Source organism: Acomys russatus, chromosome 4, assembly GCF_903995435.1.
Source record: "Acomys russatus chromosome 4, mAcoRus1.1, whole genome shotgun sequence".
Lineage (NCBI taxonomy): Eukaryota > Metazoa > Chordata > Mammalia > Rodentia > Muridae > Acomys > Acomys russatus.
Genome location: NC_067140.1, coordinates 57,911,053 through 57,926,566, shown reverse-complemented (window position 1 = coordinate 57,926,566; position 15,514 = coordinate 57,911,053). Strand labels below are relative to the sequence as shown.

At 44.3% G+C, this 15,514-nt stretch overlaps 1 protein-coding gene and 1 pseudogene across 5 annotated transcripts in view; one reads left to right on the top strand and one right to left on the bottom strand.

Annotated features, from left to right (window-relative positions):
• The window catches only part of Frmd5 (FERM domain containing 5), a 271,347-nt gene that overhangs the window by 84,132 nt on the left and 171,701 nt on the right, over nt 1-15,514 (top strand). The window lies entirely within an intron of this gene.
• On the bottom strand, nt 11,853-12,979 carry LOC127188108 (male-enhanced antigen 1-like; annotated as a pseudogene).

The window sequence follows — 15,514 nt, the reverse complement described above, 5'->3', positions numbered from 1 at the left end:
CAAGTTGTGAAATAGATAGCATTAAACCACCTCAGTTGTTTTAAATCATTTAAACAGCAAAAGTACTTCATATGTCATCAACACAATCGTTCTGAGTTCGTCTCATGGGCCAGGTATAGTGGTGCGCACCTTCAATCCCTGTACTCAGAAGCCAGAGGCAGGAGCATCTCTGTGAGTTCAAGGCCAGCATAGTCTGCATAGCCTGTTCTAGGATAGCCAGGACTACATAGAAAGACACTGTCTCAATAAACGAAACAGTCAGAAGCAAAGCATGGACATAACACCCTGACACTTCGGGAAGGCGTCTGCCTTTAGGTGCGTTCAGCGGTTGAAGGGCTAGGGCAGGAGTGGGGAGAAGACATAAGTATGTGTGCTTTATAAGTGGGTCTCTCCTTGGCTGCTTTAGGGAGAAACATGGGCACTAAACTCTGGGAAAGCTAGGGAACCTTGCCTCAGGGGCGCATCTGAAGAGGAACAGGTAGAGGGATCAAAGTGAGAAAACGCAAATGGGAGAGAAGAGGCGCAGATGGAGAAAAGCCCATTGGCCGCTGACATTCACTCTCTGTGTGTGAAACTCAAGGTCATTTTTTAGAATCTGGCTAAATAGGAACAGGATCTCCTGAGGATGTTCGCCACATGTGCAGAGTCCCCTAGGCTTGTTCTGTAGATTCTGATTCGGTAGGCGAGCTCTTGACGCCTGTTTCCAAGCTCTCCGGGTGAGTCTCATGCTGGGTGACTGGGGCGGGGCGGGGCTCGACATAGAGTATAGTCCTTCGTTAGGGGTCTCCTTAGAGGTTCAAGGGTAACATAAGTAACCACTGCATCATGGTAGCGTCCGTAAGATTACGGACACACTAAGTCCACTGGTGAATTTCCCCAGGACCATTTGTCAATACAGTTGAAATTTGTTGGATGAACTGAGTCTGACATGAACAAGTTCTCTGAACTCACCGTCTCCTTACCTTCCCGTGTGCCTTTTAGAGTATTGGTGTTCCCTTGTTAGAAATTCACAGAGAAAATGTGGGCTACAGAATGCAACAGGAAGCCTTGAGCTTCCTTTATAGGCACATAGCCTTTAAATATGTGAGGTCTGAACTGGTTGGTTGTGTTGCACACTTTTAATCCCAGGACTTGGGAAGCAGAGACAGGCCGATCTCTGAGCTCCAAGGCCAGCATGGTCTACAGAGCAAGTTCCAAGCTACACAGAGAAGCCCCCCTCCAAAGAAAAAACACCCCCCAAAAAACATAAGGTTTAAAATAATTTGTTTTGTGATCAAAAGAAGTTACGTGGAAACCGAAACTCTGAGACACCTGGACAGTGATGGGCGATAACTTGTGCGTTGCAGGGGCCTGATAAACACATGAGGGTCTCCAACACCTCTAAGTGGTGATTTTGTCACTCATAACCAAAACTAACTGGCTTGAGGTACTCGAGGAATGTGGACTAGTTTGAGCAGAAGAGAGATCTCTTCCTGACTTGTCTTGCTGCTGAAACAGCATACCCAAGAAAACCAACACAGGGAGCCCACGGCTGCTGGGAGTGCTGCGGGGGCAGAGAGCTGGGCAGCAGGAGTAGGAGGTGGTCAGATACGCCGTGGCCACAATCAGGAAGCCGAGAGCAACCGGTGCTTACGCTCAGCTCATTTCTCCGTTTCCTTTAGTCCAGTCCATGGAAGGGCACCACCCACATTTCAGGTAGGTCTACCCCACCTCGATTAACCTAATCCAGATAATCCCTCACAGACATGCCCACCCAGAGATGTTTCCATGGTGCTTCTAAACAGCATCTGGCTGACAACAGAGACTACTACGACAGGAGGGCTCATTAGAAAGACATCAGCGCTGCCAGACCCAAGACCAAGAGAGCAGCTGGCCTCGGCCAGGCGCTAGGGAGCATGCCCTTTGCTCTTGTTTTGTTCATCTGCATCTTTCTAAGACGTACAGACAGACAGGACTCCTCTGTTCCACTGTCTATGGTGGAGCAACTATACTGATGTACCTGGGTAGCTCGTAAATTTACTCCCTTGGAAGATCTTACAGTTTCATTTCCAGACTCTTAGCAGAGGAAATCCAACTGGCCCGGCTGAGTCACCGCACAAGGCTACCTCACAGGTCCCCTGTGCATCTGGGAAAAGAGAGGCCCAATGCAAAGGCAAGTTCCTGAGAAAGGACCCTTGTAAGATGATTCAATTACCCCCAAATGCAAGGACTACTGTGGACACTGTTAATACTTTTGTGATTTTTTTTTCAGTGCCAAGGTGGGATTTTTCAATAAAGACATTATAGTAACATGGTTACAATATTTTATAAAAATGTCACATCTCCTGTGGATTCAGATAAGCCAGAGATGTCGGCGTCCTAGCTCGTTGTCACTCAGCTAACACCTGCTTGTGTGTGAGTTTTAGATGAGGCTGCACAGGGGGAGTGCACCACTCCTTTTTTCCCCTTCATGTCCTTCGTTTCTGTATCTAATGAGATCAGGGGATTTTTTTTCCCTGAAGGAGGGAGAGTTCAGAAAGTGTGTATGTAGCTGAAAATGAGCTATAATCATTTATATAAATTTCCTAATTTATATAAATTTATATAATTTATATAAATTTCAGTGCCATTTCTTGAATTAAAAAAAAGAGAATAAGATGGAGGACAGAACAAAAACATAATCACTATAACGCAAAGTAGGATAGGAGTTCACAGCCAAGGTAAGATTAGGGCATGGGTTAACTAAGACTTTTTGAAAAGCATTTCTCCTGGATAACCCTTAAAATAGAATTCAAGGGGCCAAGGATCTCGCTCAGCCAGCAAAGTGCTTGCCTTGCACTGAGTCTGACCTGCAAAACCATGTCAAAAGGGAAAAGAAAAAAAACTGCACATGGTGGCAAATGCTTGCAGTAGCTGTGCTGGGGAGCTCCAGACAGGTTGACCCTACAGCTAGGCCAGCATGTGGTGAGCTCTAGACCAAGAGACACTGTCACTGTAAATCAAGGTGAACAGTGCCTGTGGAACAATTATCAGAGGTGTTTCTTTGACCTCTACACACACACACACACACACACACACACACACACACACACGAACATGCAAATGCCTCAGTCTCATCCTAAATTTATTTATCAAGTTATTTTTACATGGGCACTCCTGTGCACTTTTTCTATCTTCTTTGAACTGTGGAAGAAGCACATGGTTCTAAAGAAAAATAAAACAAAAACTGTCAGTTTAGAAAAAGCAAATCAGAGCTGGGCATGGTATTGAATGCCTTTAATCCCAGCACTTTGGGAGGCAGAGGCAGGCAGATCTGTGAGTTCGAGGCCAGCCTGGTCTACAGAGAGCGAGCCAAGGCTACACAGAGAAACTCAGTCTCAAAAAACCAAAACAAAAACAAAATAAAAAAGCAAATTTTAACTTCCCGTAGAGTGAAGATTGCATTTAACACTGGTCTACAGTGTCATTAGAAAAAGACTGTGGGGCCGGAGAGATAGCTTGGAGGTTAAGAGCATTTGGTCTTTTGGAGAGGACCCAGCTTTGGTTCCCAGCACCCACATAGCAGCTCACAGCTGTCTGCAACTCCAGTTCCAGGGGGAATCTGACACACTCTTCTAGCCCCCACTGCCGTACACAGTGCACATGAGCTCAAGTAGGCACAAACATATACATACAAATAAATCTTTTCTAAAACTTTGCTAAGAGTGAGCAGTTAATGAAATAGCTACCATATTTGTGGCAGTATTACTTGGGTGCCTCTTCTGGAACATACCACTCACTGTTGGACTCTTTTGTCTCTGATTTCCATTTTTTTTTTTTTCCCCATCAGAAAATCTTGCTCACATTAATGGTCTGTAATTTATCTTCCTCCACAGCCTCCTGTGCTTGGGAGACAAGAGCTAAATCAGGAAAGATTTCATTAAAGATAATATCATGAACACTCCACCGGCCACCAGTGATAAGGAGTCTTACAGATTATTGATATTTTTTGCTTTTGAGGAATGTCTAATCATGGTTGAAAAACCTGTCCACATAAATTCATGTATGTGTATACTTGTGTACATGTATCTCTGCATATGTTCGAAATAAATTTTATGAGCATATACCAAGTACCAAATAAGCCTGATTTTATAGTGTTCATTACATGAATGATTAAATGCACCAGCCAAGTGCAGTATTTTAATTAGATTTATCATTTTCTTCTCCTGAGAAAATATACTTAAGGATTTCCTGAATATCTTATTGAGGGAGAAAGAGCAGGTTTAAAATTAAATGTAACAATTATTAATAGTTGCTATAAATTGATCTCCAGTGCCAGGCATTGAGTTCTTCAATTTGTGTTGTATCTCCATTTTCAAGTGCGTCCATAGCTGCATTGGTCTTTGTGCCTGTCCTTAAGCTGGCTCAATGAGGTCGTCACAGGTTGCTCGTTTTAGTGTAAATATTGGGATTTTCCTTTCAGTTGTATATTTAGACATGAAAAAAATTTAGAAGTTGGTAGTCCAGAATGTGTACTTTTATTTCTGACTGTCATCTAGTCTTTGTTCATGGCCTGTGACAATACTGTTGATAGCTTTGTGCTGGCTACTTTTATGTCAGTTTAACACAAGTCATCAGAGAGGAGAAAACCTCAGCTGAGGAAATGCCTCCATAAAATCAAGCTGTGGGCAAGCCTGTAGGACATTTTTTTAAATTAGCAATTGATGGGGGAGGGACCAGCCCATTGTGGGTGGTGCTGCCCTTGGGCTGATGGTCCTGTGTTCTATTAGAAAGCAGGCTGAGCAAGTCATGAGGAGCAAGCCAGTAAGCACGCCCCACCTCCAATGGCCTCTGCATCAGCTCCTGCTCCAGGTTTCTGCCCTGATTTCCCCAGTGATGGGCTGTAAACTCTTTCTTCCTAAAGTTGCTTTTTGGTCACTGTTTCATCACAGCAATCGTACCTCCAGCTAGGACAAGGTTTTACTTAATCCATTCTATGTTCTATGTCCTATGTTCCAGACCCTTATCTAAGCATTTTGTATGTGAGAGATGGAGTCTTGTGGTGTATTTCAGGCTGGGCTCAAACTTATGATCCTGTAGTCTCAGCCTCCCAAGCACCAGGATTACAGGCAGCTGCCACCGTGGTTCATTTAAGTACATGTTAATGCGATCTTCTCAATAACTCTGGGATAAGTTCTATAGTTTTAAATTTTCAGATGAATTTGAAGAAAAGTAACTTAAAGAAGGTCCTGGAGGTAGTAAGTGGTAGAGCCAGAGTGCAGCACAGCTCCATAACACATGCTAACTACTGCACAGGGCTCCATAACACATGATAACTACTACACATGCATAACACACGCTAACTACTGCACATGACTCCATGACACATGTTAATGACTGCACAAATTGCCTTGCCTTTTGTTTCAGGTATTTCAAGGGAGTCTGCCTTACCCCTTCTTTTCTGGATTCACAGCACACACTGATTGCAACCATCCTGATTTTTTTGTTTGTTTTTGTTTTTCAAGACAGGGTTTCTCTGTGTAACAGCTCTAGCTGTCCTGGAACTTACTCTGTAGACCAGGCTGGCATTGAACTCACAGAGATCCACCTGCCTCTGCCTCCCATGTGCTGGGATTAAAGGCATGCGCCATGACCGCCCGGCACCATCCTGAATTTTTATCTTACACTGTAACATTGTTGGGTTTCCTTTGTGTCCTATTTACTCTCTTGGATTTTAACATCTGTAAAGCTGGGACTGGCCTTTACTCTCTCCCTCTTGCTCCTGTCTCACAGTACCCTTTGTATTACCAGGAGCATGGATGTGTTTTTATAGTAGATAATTCTCGTAGTAGTGCTTTATTAAGTCCAATACTTCCTTTATTATATAAAATTTTTTTATGGTTTTTTTGAGACAGGGTTTCTCTGTGTAGCTTTAACTGTCCTGGACTAACTTTGTAGACCATTAAATAAATATTTTGTAAAAGGTAGAATTGGTGCTTTTTAATGAGGAGGAGGTTCTACCCTTTCAGTATCACTATAAAAGTGTTCTGTCAACAGGCTATTATCCCATCTTTAACAATTTGTGCAAGAAAGCTGGAGAGCTGACTCAGCAGTTAAGAGTACTGCCTGCTTTGTCTGAGGACCCATGTTCAATCCTCAGACCCCCATGGCAGCTCACAACTGTCTGTAATTCCAGTTCCAGAGGATCTGGCACCCTCGCATAGACACACATGCAGACAAAACACCAATATACATACAAGAATAAGAACAAATCACTTAAAAAAGTAGAAAAACATTGTTAAGAATTTTGTGAAAAAACACATATAACATGAAATACCAGCGTAACCACTTTAAATCAGACAGTTCAGGGACAAGTGCATTCATAATCATAGCTGTCAGCACTAATCTAAGTCCAAGACATTTTCATTACCTCAACAGGAAGCCCATTAGGGGAGCTGGTGAGGTTTCTTGGTGATTTCAAAGCGTTGTCACCCAAGCCTGATGGTGTGCGTTCCATCCCTAGAACCCAGGTAATGGTGGAAGGAGAGGCCCAGCTCTGCAGTTCTCTGACCATCACAGGCACACTATGGTGTGTGGCCCTGTGCACTGTGGTGTGTGGCCCTGTGCACTGTGGTGTGTGGCCCTGTGCACTGTGTGTGTGCCCCTGTGCACTGTGTGTATGCCCCTGTGCACTGTGGTGTGTGCCCCTGTGTACTGTGTGTGTGCCCCTGTACACTGTGTGTGTGCCCCTGTGCACTGTGGTGTGTGCCCCTGTGCACTGTGGTGTGCGCCCTTGTGCACTGTGTGTGTGCCCCTGTGCACTGTGGTGTGTGCCCCTGTGTACTGTGTATGTGCCCCTGTACACTGTGTGTGTGCCCCTGTGCACTGTGGTGTGTGCCCTGTGCACTGTGTGTGCGCCCCTGTGCACTGTGCGTGTGTGCCCCTGTGTACTGTGTGTGCGCCCCTGTGCACTGTGGTGTGTGCCCTGTGCACTGTGTGTGCGCCCCTGTGCACTGTGCGTGTGTGCCCCTGTGTACTGTGTGTGCGCCCATGCGTACTGTGTGTGCCCGCACTAATAATGACAATGATGATGATGATGATAAACTAAACAGGTTTTTAAAGAAAGCTCATCTGGCCTGGGGAGATGGCCCAGTGGTGAAGTGCTTGCTGTACAAGCAAGAAGCCCTGAGTTTGAATCTCTACTGCCCACAGCTGTACTCCCAGCCCCGAGGAATACAGGGGCAGCAGAAGGAAGATCCCTGGAGTCCAGTGACCAGCTAGTCTAGCTGAATTATATGTTCCAGGTTCAATGAGAAACCCTTCATCTATGGGCTGGAGAGATGGCTCAGAAGTTAAGAGCACTGGATGCTCTTCCAGAGGTCCTGAGTTCAACTCCCAGCAACCATATGGTGGCTCATGGCCATCTGTAGTGAGATCGTGCTCTCTTCTGTTGTGCAGGTGTACATGCAGTCAGAACATTGTATACATAATAAATAAAGAAAGAAAGAAGTAAAATTGTAAAGAAGAAAGAAAGAAACCCTGTATCTAAAAACAAAGAAAATTAAGATGGGGAACAGTTGAAAAAGAGACCCAATAATGTCAACCTTTGGCCTCCACACTCAGTCCACACACCCATGTGAATTTATACATACACTAAATTATATGCACACATGCACGCACATGCATATGCACTCACATGTACAAAAAAGTCCACTAAATAGACATTCCTAATTATTTTTTGTACCATGACCCTGGCAACCATGAATCTGCCTTCTGTTCCCTGTTTGGGATGTTTCTTATGACAAATGGCCTTTGGAGTCTGGCTTCTTTCTCAGCATTATTTTTCACAATTCATCCACATTGTATGCGGTTTCAGTGCTTTATTCCTTTTTATTATTTAATTATATTTCTCGGAATGAATATATTACATTTTGCTTCTCCATTCCTTTGTTATGAGATGTTTGGATGTTTTCTACATGTTGGCTTTTTGTTAATGGAGCTGCTAGGAAAAGCCATGTACAAACAGACATTTGGACTGTTTTTGATTCTTTTGCATTTATTCCTAGGAGTGCCCTTGCAGTGCCACGCACTTAGCTTGAGGGGACTCCAACATCTTCTTTATCCTGTTATTCATGTTGTATGATGCGTGCAGGCTTTACTTTCCCCTTTGTGCCATTCCTGGCGCTAACTGGCCAGCTGGCCCTGCCCAGGTACACACACACACACACACACACACACACACACACACACACACACACGTCTCAGTATTGCACCTAACCAAAGTTATTTAACCTCTCTGAGGCTCGGTTTCATTACTGAAAAGCCATGGCTGTAGTAATGGCGAAGCAAGGTGACACATTTAAAGCTCTCAGTGGAGTAGGCCTCAATTTATTTATTTATTTATTTTGGTGCTGATATGTGAACCCTGGGCTTTGGACACAGGAAGCACATGTCTGGCTGCATACCAACCTGTTTTTCTATTACTCATCAGTTTCTAACCTCTCGTCCTCCTCATGTTTAGGTATCTTAAATCCACCATGTTGCTACCAGAATAACTTGTAAAATGCAAATTTGATCCTACTGTTTCCCTTCTTTATTTCTCTGCTATAAGTCTCCATGACTACAGGATGAAGGCCGAATTCCTCAACTTGGTTTGAGGTCTCTTTCTTGGCGGCTGCTGGCCTGTAAAGCCCCTTAACAAGACAGGTACCTACACACACACGTTTGCATGCACACACGTGAACACACACAGAAACACACACAGATGCATACACACACATGTACATAAACATGCACACGCACATACATGCACACACACAGATACACACACAGATCATATGCACATACAGGTACACACACACACACCATCACCACTGGATAATTATAGTTCCCAAGTCACTTGCTGAATTTCTTGATGTTTCTGCTTTGGCCTCTAAGTAATCTCCTGATTCTCAAAAACTCTTAGTTGTATGTTTAAAGGAACACTTGGTATATTTTACTTGGGTTTTTTTTTTTTTTCTCTGCAGTTTTGTTGAGGGAGCCTTTTTAAAGTTATCTGGTCTACCCCATTGCCAGAAATGAAAAGATGTTTCTTTTCTTGGCGCCTGTCTATTCCTTGTCTTATCTCCTGTATTTTTGTTGTTGTTGCCTCTTCCACACGTCTTCTGTAGGGCTGGCATTGGGTCTTCTTCATTACATTTCTAGATTGTGGAGTGTAGCATTTTATGTAATATCCACTTAATGAGTATTCTCCAGTTTATGTGTTTATTTGGATTATTTATTCACTTTAAAAATTTCACAGCAAACTAATTGCTGTAGTTATTAAATAAGAATCTATGCAGATGCCAGCTGCTGAGTAATGTTGGTGCATAAGGGTCCTGGTGGCTATGCTTGAGTTTCCATGGTTACAGTCCCTGTGCTCGGATCACTAGCAACCTTGTGTCCTGTCCCTGACTGTGGTTGTGTGTGCTACTTCCCCAGATTGTAGATTATACTCAATCATCTTTCAGCAGAATTGGGAACATAATTTTCCTGTAAGAATGGTGCCCTCAGGCTTTTATTTTTGTTCTTATTATTTTGCTTTTTTGAGGCATAGTCTTGTGTTTCCCAGGCTGGCCCTAGCTCTCTATATAGCCTAGGATGGCCTTGAATTGGGGTGCGTTTGCCTCTACCTTCCTAGTGCCAGGATTACAGGTGTGGACCACAATGTCCAGTTCATTTCAAAGAAAAAAGCTTTTATCCCTGCCACTTCTCCACACTGAGGATTGAACCCAGAGCCTCATGCTCTCTAGGCAAGCACTCTACCACTGACTTTAGCCCCAGTTTGTCTAGCAAATGAACATAAGGAGAGCATGTGTTTTTGTGACTCAAGGGAGTATTTTTAGGGTTGCTGCTATTTCTTCACTACGGACATAGCAATTTAAATGTCTTATGTTTCCATATAAAAATTTTAAAAACACACTTTGAAATATAGCACATGCTAAAATTCACCCATTTCTAGTACATAGGTCAGTGTGGGAAAGGCTAAAGAGTAATTGACATAGAAAGACAAAATCGTCCTGGAGTGTGATGGCTCCTTTTAGTTCTCTTACAGCGTCTAGCATGTGGCCATGGGAAAAGGTCCAGCTCCGCATTACGCTGCACGATAGGGAAGAGTCGGGAAATTGTGAGGAGCTAGATAGGAGGAGACAGATTTATATCTGTTCATTTCAGAAGAATTTCTGACAGTTGGTGTTGGCTGAAAAGGAATCGAGCTGCCTTGGGAATTCTCGAACCTCTCCATCAATTACAATGTCCAAACCAGCAGGAAGCCTGCTAGCCAGGGGATCTGTAGTGATGCTTCGGGCATGCACTGGGTGGTGGTTGTCTTCAGAGCTCTTCAGAGTTTATTCATAGGAGCAGACATACGCGCACGCTCGTTTTGGTTGTGGCCTTAGAATTGCTCGAGTTTCATTCTCAGTTTGACGGCACAGTTTATCACAGCAGAGAGAGTACGGTGGCAGGAGCCCAGGACAGCTGGTCACATTGTGTCTGCAGTCAGGAAGTGGAAAGAGATGGGTCTTGGTGCTTCCTCTGGGTTGTATTAGATGATTTTTGAGTTCTCCTTCAACCGTGAGAAACTGAAGTCTAGACAAAGCAAAGACACAGGCCGTTGACATACGGCTATCTGTATAATGCTGCTTTATTGAAATTTGGAAATAAGATTTTAGAGCATCAAGGGATGCCATGTGTCTCTCTGCCTGTGTTACACATTCTATTGGTGGCGACATTCAGATCCAAGAGATTATTCATGTCATCCAAATCAAGTAGTCTATTAGAGGCACAGTTGGGATGAGACTCTATATACTTTTTGTTTGTTTGTTTTGGTTTTTGGTATTTTGAGACAAGGTTTCTCTGTGTAGCCTTGGTATGATCTGGACTCTCTTTGTAGACCAGGCTGGCCTTGAACTCACAGAGATCCTCCTCCCTCTGCCTCCCAAGTGCTGGGATTAAAGGCGTGTGGAGACTCCATATACTTCTAAAACAAATGAATTACTCATTTTTAACAACTACGAGAAAAGAAAAACAGCTTGTTAGATAAAATAATAATAGGCTGAAGACTAGATCGTGTCTAGACTCCTTTTGTATTATTAGTGAGAGCTGGGTAGCGCAGGACACTAAGGGGCCCAGATGGGTTGGGAGTTCCTGAAATTCTCCATAAATAATAGCATCCACACTCCTGCCAAGTGCTTATCATAATGGGAATCAGGCCTGTTCCAAGGAGACGCTGTACTTTATTGTGCTGCCTCTGTTTTATTCCGAGTCTGGGTTCATCTCAGTGTCTTGATTAACACAAACAACAAGTGCATTAAAAAGCCAGCAGAGCGCTCAGAATTCCTAACACCAGCAGCATGTAAAGCAGCGAGATGTTCCCAAACAGTGAAGTGAAGGAACGGGCAATGGATGCTGGGCTCAGCTGAAGCCTGCCTAGGGACAGATGAGGTGGCTTGAGCTTGGGCAGGTGATCCTGTTGGGTGTGATCTGGACGGCTCCACCCTTCAAGGTTAGTCACAGAGCATCTAAACACTGCAGTGATGGGTAACTGTATGCCTGACGAGAAAACCAAATCTAATCTTGATCGTTCCTGTGACTGTGTGTGCACGTGAGGTGCTCGAGATGGAACCCAGTGGCTTGAACATACTGGGCAGACTCTACCATTGAGCTACACGCCTAGCCCCTGGTGTTTGTTTGTTTGTTTGTTTGTTTTATTTGCTGTGTACTTAGGGCGCTTTATTCTCCACAGAGTGGTCCATGGTAAGGTGGGTTGGGCTTGGGCCAATGTCCCCATATGTACAGAACTGAACAAAGACCTCTGAGAGGTCTAGTTTGCCTTGATGTGAAGGGACACAGGAAGACGGGTGTGAGAACCAGAGTTGTGCTAGTCCTGTGCTGCTCCTGGCTTGGAATGTAGCTGAATAAGGCAGCTCTCTGTGTGGTCACTTCCAGGCAGGGGGTGCCTGCCGAGCTTGGAGGGCTTTCTGGACCACAGCTTCCCACTGAGCATCCGGTATCTCCCGACCCCAGGCAGGAACCCCTGGTGCAGGCAAGCTGACTTCATCAGCTCTATGTGTTCTGAAAGCACAGCCAAAGGCTGGTTAGGAAGTAGAGAGGATGGGACCATTTCCTCTCTCTACTCCTGAAATCAACCCAGGACTCCTGACTCCTGCAGCCACCAAGTCCTCGTTATCGCCAGGCCTTCCCGTTCCCAGATCTAGCTAAGCAGCATTTCACCTAGATTCTGAAGTCTAAAAAACCTGCTAACCGACTTCTTTTTAGGGATAAGGTTGTCTTCTGTAACATGTTGTTGTTATGTTTGTTTGTTTGTTTGTTTTTTGTTTTTTCAAGACAGAGTTTCTCTACATAACAACCCTCACTGTCCTGGAACTCACTTTGTAAACCAGGCGGGCCTCTATGATCTCAGGAGATCTGCCTCCTGCCTCCTGTGTGCTGGGATTACAGACATGCCACCATGCCCAACTCTGATTGGCTTAACTATTCCTAAATGAAAGAATGGTCCATTTTCACCTGGGTCCATGGGGCTAGAGCTGTGGCCGCAGCTCCCTCCTCATCTTCATCCTCACTCTCCAATGGTGCATCTGGCAAATGAAGCCCCAGGGCCTGCAGAACCAGAGAAGGTCATTTGTGCCCAGCCTCACCTGTTGCGAAACCGTGCACTCTAACTGCTACCTGCTCAGGAACGCTCACCTCCACCATAGCTGAATCCATAGCTGGATGTCAGCGGCTCTGTCTTCCCCCTCACCCACTGGGGCCACTTCCATCTCTTCTTGCTCAGGATCTTGGTTAAGGGGCTGGTATGAGTAGCCTGCTGGGCCTACTCCCGTCTCCTCCTGCTCTTCCTCGGGTTCTTCGATGCTCCAGTCCCCGGTTCCTTCTGTAGGACCCTGATGTGGCCCTAAGTCCTCAGTCTGATTGGGGAAGGGTCCATGATGTTGTCCCCTAGAACTACTGCGGCCATCCGGGCAGGGGCCTTTCAGCCCACAGCACCTAGCCCCTGTTTTTTGTTTTTTGTTTTTTTTTTTTAGTATTTTAAGATTTCATGAGATCGATTTTCTTGCATAAATAAAACGGATGCATCTGTGATGGGAACACCTGGACTCACCTCTACTTCCTAAGGTTGGACGTCCCATCTTCCCTGGCACTTCCTGACGAAGGCAGGCTATTTCATGTGATTGCCAATCCTGTTCTCACCACTTTAGTATTACATAAAATATCCTGTGCTGTTCATATCTGTCCACTGAGGCCCAAAGATAAAAGAAGAGCATTTTATTCTGTCATTTGTAGCACACAGAACATTTTTGAGAACCCTGTTTTGAGGTATGAATATCTTCAATAAGTCTTCCACACAGTATCTTCAGCCACAAAATCCAGAGAAATTTAGTTTCATAATTGCATCACGCTTCTTTGATGCCATCACTGGAGTCAGAATCCACTTGGGAAAATACTAACTTAATTGCCAAACTTTATCTCTCCTTCCCTCAGTACACCTGCAAAGTGCTTATCATAATGGGAATTATGCTTGTTCCGAGGGGAAGCTATCCCTGTGAATTACCCAATTAGCCACTGTGCCTCGGCTTATCCTTCATTTCCACTCCCATAAATCTCTTCCTCCAAGTACTGGCGCTTATTTGTAAGCTTGCAAATTGAAATGTGCGTGTTTCTTAGCCTCGCATCTCATCTCCTCACGATATGACCTTCAGCTATGCTTTTGGGAAGTGATTTTTGTTATACGTCTGGGTTTTATGAAAACTCTGTATTATATATGGAAACTGATTTAAACTTTTTAAGGAGCTCTATCATAGTGTTTCTTGGCATATGAATAATCTAGTCGTCACCAGAAATAAAAGAACAATGGAAAGATAATTCTACCGAGCAGCACAAAGCTGCCGTTATAGATAAAGCCACCAGCAATACAATGCTTTGTCCTTCCTGAGAGAGGAATACTTGTCACACATCTGGCCTAGTGTAGTTCAGTGTGTGTGGAAAATCGCCCTATAAAGTCTATTCCTTTGACTTGACATTCCCGGCTTATCCTTTCTTTATTACTGAGGAGAGTGTAGGCGACTGGGATTTGTTGCGGTGTGAGCCTTATTCTTTCTGGCAGTGCCTGAAGGAAGAGGGTCTTTCTCTGCTTCACAGGGGTAATATGATATGTTGGTTAGACTGTGTATTGCCGAGGAAAACAATTTCAAAAGAAGACTTCTGTTTCTAGGCTCATTATAGGGGAGCAGTCTGACCTGGTGGAGAACAGAGCCTAGCAGTGTAGGCAGGAAGCGGGACTGGTGAGCTTTCACTTTTCTCCTTTTATTTTGTTTGGCCTCTTGGCCTCTTGGCACATTGGAACAGTGCTGCCTGCAGCACTACTTGGTTTCCTCTCTAAAAAACACAGTGGCAGACACTTGGAGGCATGCCTTATTAACCTCTTAGGTGCTTCTCAGTCAGTCCAGTCAGACTTACTGTCTATCACACGTGAGTGGAAAAGGCTTTCTGTGGAATCGAACAGCTTTAAGAAGGGCCATGTTTGAGAACAGACTGTTACAGTCTTCCCTAAGTACCAGGAAAATTTAAAGAGCTCATGAGAAAAACTGGTTTCCAAACAGTTTCAAAGCCTATCGCCATTTCTTGGATCATAAAAGGCCATAGGAGATTGGTGCTGGCATTTTGGGTTCACCCTCCTCCCGCGTTGTCTCACAGCTGTGTAGAGGTAGCAGCTGGACCCGACTGTAACACAGCTGACCTGTTTATTTTCACTGTTTCCGTTATTAGAAACCCTCACTGGTGATGTGGCAGTTCACATCCACCACAGAATGGTCAAAATTAATGGATTTTAAAATTGCCTTCTACTTATGGCCCTCGCACTTGGATGGAATGTCAGTTTAGTGTTTCGTTTGGATATCAGTCAGCTTGAGAAACGATTTTCAAATACAGGTTAATAATTATTTTTATTAATTCTCTGAGTTTCTAAGCACACAGACTCTCATGAGATCTCAGTAAATATGTAATGTGCAGATCTTAGTTCATTTTAGTGCACAAAGGAAGGTGGCATTACTGACCTCTTCTGGACTTCACATCATGGTCCCTTGGTTTTCTAGGATAAGATAATCCCAGATTGCTTCAAGAACCACAATATTGGTAAAATTGGCGCACACCTTTAATTCCAGCACTTGGGAGGCTGTGAGTTTGAGACCAGCCTGGTCTACAAAACTGAGTCCAGGACAGCCAAGGTTACACGGAGAAACCCTGTCTCGGAAAACAAAAAGCAAAACAAAACAACAACAACAAAAAAAACCCCAAATAATAACAACAACAACAAAGAATCAGTTTTTTTTGTGTGTGGGGGGGGGGGCGGTTGATGCTATGTATGGGTGGACAACAGTGAGCTCTGTAGTAACGCATAAAGTTTCCCAAATTCATGGTTGAGGGGTCTAAGCAGTCATGAAAGACACAGAATTAAAAGAGAGAAAATCCAGAGCAGGCTGTTTAAAACTAATCAGTAGGA